Below are 7,671 nucleotides of genomic sequence, written 5' to 3' on the forward strand. Positions count from 1 at the left end.
AGTCAAAATTGTGCAAGAAACCCTGTAACACTGAAGGACAGTTATGGGGGAAAATCCAGAGGTATTGTACTCTGTTCAAATATATTCTATTCTAATATTAGAAATCAAATAGAGCCACGTATTTGTCACACAGTGGAAATTTGTATTTATCTTGTATATTGTTTTTATTCTGATTTTTAGTGTTTATTTATGAGTGTCGTTTTATTTGCAGGGTTTTATTCTGTATTTAATCTGTTACCTGCAGTGAGATCACAACATGACTGATGAAGAAGTGTAAACTGTTTTAATTTGAAAACCTTTCAATTCCTGCAGAATCTGTTGTGATATCTATGTTTTTTTAGTATAATGCATAAAGTCATCGGGGGAAAGAGAGGACAAGTAATGAGGCTGCTAAAAAGTCACCCAGTTTCTTTTTCTTAATTTTGACTTTTAAATGAAGAAAAGTTGGAAGCCAGTTCAGCAGACGTTTTAAAGTTTTACACACAGTCTTCGTGAAGTTTAATGGGAGTTTACAGTTAGACAGGAGCAAAAGAGGTGAATGGATATAGATGTCAAGTAATTATTATATCCAATAAAGAACTTACAAGGCACTAAACTGATGTACGCTTTTTCAATCAGTCTCTCAGGGCAGACGCTTTAGTCGTGGCCTCGAGGCTTTGACGAGCAGGTTCTGTCACTGCCGTGAGTGGAAAGCAGGCTAGACAGATTCATTCTAATAAAGTGATTATGTGTTCAAGAGGCTGCTAGCATCCTGCTGTTGATCAACTCCGCACTCGCCTGGGGATCCAGACAACTCAGGCAAGACACTTAGTTTCATTTCTCCAATTGGATTCTGTGCATCTCATGCTGAGATAACATGGAGCTTAAATGAGTAAGGACAAGCTCCGCTAGACAAATGCTATTAATCCACGACAGAAATATCATTAGGTCAGAGACCGGTTTATAAAAAGAAGTCCTAAAGAAGAAAAGAAAATGGTTTTTTAAAAACGAATAAAAATCACTTATTTAATGGGCAGCAAGAAACAATGACTTTGAGTTTCAGCCCAGCCCAGTTACCATGGCACTGAAAGGTTGTAATTATTTTTGCTTTGTGTTCAGGGGCTGTATTTATTAAAAAAAAAAAAAAAAAACAAAGAGTACAAAGTGCGGCTCGTAGTGACAAAAATTCTCAGGAAGTTTTCAGAATCTTGATGGTAAATAAGACAAACTCTCCTCATGGCAAACTGACTGATCACACAAACAATCAGATTGCTTGGGACCAATGTTCCCTCTAATTTTTCACGTGTCTGAGCGAACACACAAACTCGCTGAACGGTCCCTTGGACCACTGTGAGCGACAGCAGACGTTTGCACTGTGGTCACACCGGCATCTAATCCATCCAAGTTACATGGTTTATTAAAATAATCAAATTACAGCGTTTACATTTATGTTATACTACTTTTAATTAACTGCTTTAGCCCACTTACAATGAAAATGTAAAGAAATCTAGTCATTGACCTGTGTAGTATGTTAACACTATTGGAAGTAAAAATAACTTGAACTCCAATTTCGAAAACACAACTTTCTTTTTAATTTTTTTTTTTATAAAGCTCTGACTTGTATAATGAGTCTGTGGTCTGGGAGAGAGTCCTGTAACTCTCTGTCTGTAAAATACAGTATATAATGACCAATGTTGGGCAATTAATTATATAGTTACTTGTTCAAAAAAGTAACTCAGTTTGGCAAACAACAAAGTTTTTTGCAGCTATTTTTTTTTAAATGCAGCCAAGGTGTTTTTAAACAAACATTTCAAACTATTTACAGAACAATCAGCTGTTCTGCATCAAATTTGATGCCACACAAATTATTTGTGCCACTCCGCCATCACTCCTAAAACTTCCCCCCGTTTCTTAACAACTAGATGCCACGTTGCCATATCATTTTTTGATTGGTCGGCATGGTACTTTTTTGGACGAATAGGAAAGGGAGAGGGGGGTGGAGGTTGTTTTTGCTCACAGGCTTTCAAGCTTTTTTTCTTATAAAAAGCCGTTTTTACCGTTTCTTCCCGCAGTAAATATAAACAACGACGTATTCAGCAAGGAAACCAAACATTGCATATCTTAACTCTGGTTTTACGTGGCCTATCAACACAGTTTAAAAACTGGTATAAAGTTCACACTTTTTCCGTCAATTGTTCCGTCTGTCCTGCTCACATCTCCAATGGTTGTACACGTTGTCATTAACGTGGCTTCACTCCACATCAGCCACGCCGCTTTGCTAGCTAAAGCACCGGTGCTGTCATAGCCTGTCAACGACGTTGATTAGCTGCTTAGATACGAATGTGAATCACATTATTGGCTGGACTATGGGATAAGGTGGCATCGTTCTAATCCCATACGGGAGCAGCCAGTCACTTACTGACTAACACTGCAAAACAGAATTGTTAACGTATTTACTTTAATTTCAATTCAGGTTAGATTTTTTTTCTGTGCGCAACGCAGATTTTCTGTGTGCAGAGACCGTGCCAGCAGCTTAGAGGGAACACAGTTCGGCTGAGGAAACACTGCTGCTGCTGCAGGAACAACTAACCGGCATCTGAATAAAGAACAAAGACAAAAGAAACAGATGAAAGATGTTAATATCAAATAGATTAAAACTCTGCCACACACTCATAAAAATAACTATCAGTATGTGAATAAGATGCAGCATCGACAGGCCTGTGTTTTCATCATTCAGCAGAGATGTTCGTTCCATAAACACGTACTTGTAATTCCACCAGGCGCTCTCAGAGACTAAACTGCACGAGTACGTCTATCATTTTACCACCCACTGTATGGATATTACTCCTCCGAGTTCAGATTTGTTTTTTACCCAACCAATCACACCATTAAAAATTTAGGACATATAAAACAACACTTGCAAACAAACCTCCTGACTGTATTAACGTGTCAGTCCCTTCCTTGTTCTGAGAATTTTCCTGAATCACTGCAAAGCTCAGACTGCTTTTTTACTATATAATCCATTTGCAAAGTGATGTTGCCCGCTTTAGCACAGAAAAAGACTTTTGGTCCAATGTGGCAGGTCAGTGACAAAAGATGAACAGAGATAAACTTCCCTTCCCAGCCAGAAGATCGCCTTTATATTACTTCCCTCAGTGTGAAGAGAGGAACATAAAAAGTCATTTTATCTAAGCTCTCACTCACACAGAGTTGATTTCTGACGTCAGGGAAACACAGAGACGTGATGGGTGCAGTTTACAGCTCATCCCACTGCAGCTGTTTTAGTCTTTGTGCAGTTGTGATGTATTTTATGGTTTTCATTACTGGGCAGTTTCACTGTCATGCAGCAGAACCCATTTATGAAGGTCAACAAACACCAACAGGGGTTGAATAAAAAACAAACAAACAAAAAACCAAGAACTATGTAACCAGCAGCATGTGGTATTAAAGGTGAAAAAAAAACCTAATACAGTTTCAATGCACTAAAGCGAAGATGACTCACCTTTTCATTTACAAACTTCAGCATGTGTCAGAGCTGTTTGTTCGCAGACCCTCTGACACCTTGGGAGCATCACACATGCAATTTTCTATCCTCGGTGTTATGCACTGACTTCATAATCCCATCATTAGAGAGGTTGGCAATTATCCTGACCATCTTGATGATGTCCAAACCATTCAGGGTCTATTATCACTTATTAGAGGGCCACAGATGCTGCATAGCTGGTATTGTGTGGCTATTACCTGTTAGTTAGTTAGTTAGTTAGTTAGTTAGTTAGTTAGTTAGTTAGTTAGTTAGTTAGTTAGTTAGTTAGTTAGTTAGTTTGTTTTACAACATGTCAAGATTTCATGTGTCATGCTTGATTTTCTGTCTTATTACAGCAACAAACCTGGCGATGTGAAGCCCTCGAAGCACATGCTTAGCATGTGAAATATGAGAATTAGCAGGAAGCAAAATTACAGGCTCATTTAAATCGGCACAATATTAGAGCATCAACCCTGTTCACACACAGCGGGTTTACTTTCAATTAGCAGTGATTACACACGCTACAGCCGCCATCAATACCTGCTCCTCAAGTTATTTAGTATTTATTTAAATACCCGTTTTCATTTATTTAACCTTTGTTTAACCCTGCCAAAGTGCAGTTTTCATGACTGTATCTGATTAGTTATTCTTTTCCTTTGAAGTGTGAGCTGCCAGTACTGACTTTTAATGATTCTTTTTTTCTTTTAAAACTATTATTAAAAAAATTTATACAAATAGAAAAAAAACATCTTTATTGTATAATGTCACTTTCACAATAAAAGGAAATGTTAAAGTCTACAACTTAAAATTGTGCCAGAAAATGCAGTAAGCTTTAACTTACACTGAACGTAAAGTGCTCTGCTACAGCCAGGAAATAAGCTGCTGTACACCCAACTTTACCTGACATATTTTACCTCACCAAACAAAAGCAGATTTATATAACAAAGCCAATGTCAGTTACTTACAACCTTCTCCTGTATGTTTATAACTTCGACAGGTAACAGGTCTTTAACCCCTTCTCTTGTCTTTTCTTTCTTTCTTTCTTTCTTTCTTTCTTTCTTTCTTTCTTTCTTTTTTATTAGTCTCCATAATTATCCTCAGAACTGCTTAGAACCTTAGCTATATATGGGCTAAAATTGTGGTCATAAATATTTTGTACTTGTAAATCAGTTTTGTATGTGTAAAAAGAATTTGTGTGTGCGTAAAAAAGACAGCCAAACCCATCTGTTCTCTGATTGGATAGTCAAATTTGTGATTGACATGACATGACAGCTGCCCGGACAATGCTATCGAGTTAGCAGGACGCCACACACACCGAGCCGACAGGCTAGCAGATGACTCCGGCAAGACCAGAGGTGGAGGTTTGTGCATTTATATTAACAATGCTTGGTGCATGAACTCCACTACTACTGAGAGTCACTGCTCACCTAATGCGGAGTTTTTAATGGTCAAATGCAGACCTTATTATCTCCCCAGAGAACTCACTTCGATCATACTCACTGCCGTGTATATACCCCCCGACGCTAATGCTAGGTTGGCCATGAAAGAACTTTCTGCAGCCATTAACAAACACCAGAATAAACACCCCGAGGCTGCTTTTATTGTTGCTGGCGACTTCAACCACACCAACTTAAAGACAGTCCTCCCCAGATTCCACCAACATGTCTCCTGCCACACCAGAGGAGACAAGACTTTAGACCATGTGTATTCCAACCTGGCTGGAGCCTACAAAGCCACACCCCTCCCCCACATTGGACAATCGGACCATCCCTCCCTGTTCCTCACACCTAGGTATTCACCACTCATCCAACGTGTGAAACCTGCTGTGAGGACAATTAAAGTGTGGCCAGAGGGGACAGACGCAGTGCTCCAGGACAGATTTAAAAACACAGACTGGAATATGTTCACCCACACAGACCTGGACCAGTACGCCTCATCTGTACTGGATTACATCTCCGAAACCACAGACAGTGTCACCACCCAGAAACGGATCACCATGTACCCCAACCAGAAGCCTTGGATGAACCGGGATGTTCGTCTCCTCCTGAAGGCCCGCAACACCGCCTTTAGGTCAGGAGATGCACACGCCTACAGTACAGCCAGGGCTAATCTAAAGAAGGGCATCAAAAAAGCCAAACACCATTACAAAAAGAAGGTAGAAGAACACTTCTCCAACTCCAACCCCCGACGCATGTGGCAAGGACTCCAGACCATTACAGACTACAGGACCACCAAACCCTCCCCCTCTGATGTCTCCTTCCTCAACGAGCTCAACAACTTTTATGCTCGTTTTGAGCGAGGGAACCCCACAACCACAACCAAAGCAGACGTGACGCCAGACCACCAACCTCTGACTCTCTCCCCCACCGATGTAGGAATGGTGCTGAGCAGGATCAATGTCCACAAGGCTGCAGGTCCCGATGGCATCCCCGGGCGTGTTCTCAGAGCGTGTTCTGAGGAGCTTGCAGGAGTGCTGACAGACATATTCAACCTGTCCTTGGCCCACGCTGTGGTACCGGCCTGCTTCAAATCCACCTCCATCGTCCCGATACCCAAAAACTCCAACCCATCTTGCCTCAATGACTACCGCCCAGCACTCACCCCCATCATCACTAAGTGCTTAGAGCAGCTGGTCCTAGCACACTTCAAATCCTGTCTCCCCCCCACCCTGGACCCCCACCAATTCGCATACCGCCAGAACAGGAGCACAGAGGATGCAGTCTCCATCGCACTGCACTCTGTCCTCTCACACCTGGACAACAACAACACCTACGCCAGAATGCTGTTTATAGACTTCAGTTCAGCATTCAATACAATCCACCCCTCACAACTCATCAGGAAACTGACAGACCTGGGCATCAGTTCCCTCATCTGCAAATGGTTACTGGACTTCCTGACCAACCGCCCCCAACATGTCCGGCTGGATAACCGCTGCTCATCTACCATCACAATGAAGGCTGTGTGATGAGCCCTTTCCTCTACTCCCTCTTCACCCACGACTGCAGACCTGCTGATGGTTCCAACACCATCATTAAGTTTGCAGATGACACCACGGTGATTGGCCTCATCAGTGACAACGATGAGGCCGCCTACAGGGAGGAGGTGGATCGTCTGGCTGAGTGGTGCGACACAAACAACCTGCTGCTTAACACCGAGAAGACCAAGGAGCTCATCGTGGACTACAGGAGGAATGCTGACCCACATCCACCCATCCACATTAAGGGGACGGCTGTGGAGCGTGTGAGCAGCTTCAAGTTCCTGGGAGTCCACATCTCCGAGGATCTCACCTGGACGACCAACTGCTCCAAGCTGGTCAAGAAGGCTCACCAGCGCCTCTTCTTCTTGAGGACTCTGAGGAAGAACCACCTGTCCTCAGACATCCTGGTGAACTTCTATCGCTGCACCATCGAGAGCATCCTGACCAACTGTATAACAGTCTGGTACGGGAACTGCTCTGCCTCGGACCGGAAGGCGTTGCAGAGGGTCGTGAAAACTGCCCAGCGCATCGCCGGAGCACCACTTCCTGCCATAAAAGACATCTACAGGAAGCGGTGTCTGAAAAGGGCTGGGAAAATCATCAGAGACCCCAGTCACCCATCACATGGACTCTTCACCCTCCTGCCCTCTGGGAGGCGCTACAGGAGCCTCCGGACTAAGACCACCAGGTACCGGAACAGCTTCTTCCCCACAGCCGTCAGACTCCTGAACTCTGCCTCCTGACATCTGACCCACGTTAACTCATGGACTGAACATACACACACACACACACACAATGGACAACTGTACCCTCAAACACACAATAATAACATGGAGTGAACCACCACTCACAACCACTAGCACTTTATATAGCCTCTGTAGAAATTATCCACACCCTCACTTACCTTAACTGCACTACTGTATAGCCCTGTGTAAACAATCATTCTGTACATACGATAATTTTTAACCCTACAACTGTTTACAACTTGCATAGTTCCCATTTCTGTATAGCTGTATATCTCAGATTCCTGTAAAGTTATTTATTTCATATTCTGTATAGTTTTTCATATTTATATCCTGTCCATATCCTGTACATAGCTTGTACTCACTACAGCCTGTACATACTTATAGTTATAGAATATTCACAACATACTTCATACCGTGTACATTATAACATAATAGACCCATTTCTG

This window comes from Astatotilapia calliptera, chromosome 17, assembly GCF_900246225.1.
Source record: "Astatotilapia calliptera chromosome 17, fAstCal1.2, whole genome shotgun sequence".
NCBI lineage: Eukaryota > Metazoa > Chordata > Actinopteri > Cichliformes > Cichlidae > Astatotilapia > Astatotilapia calliptera.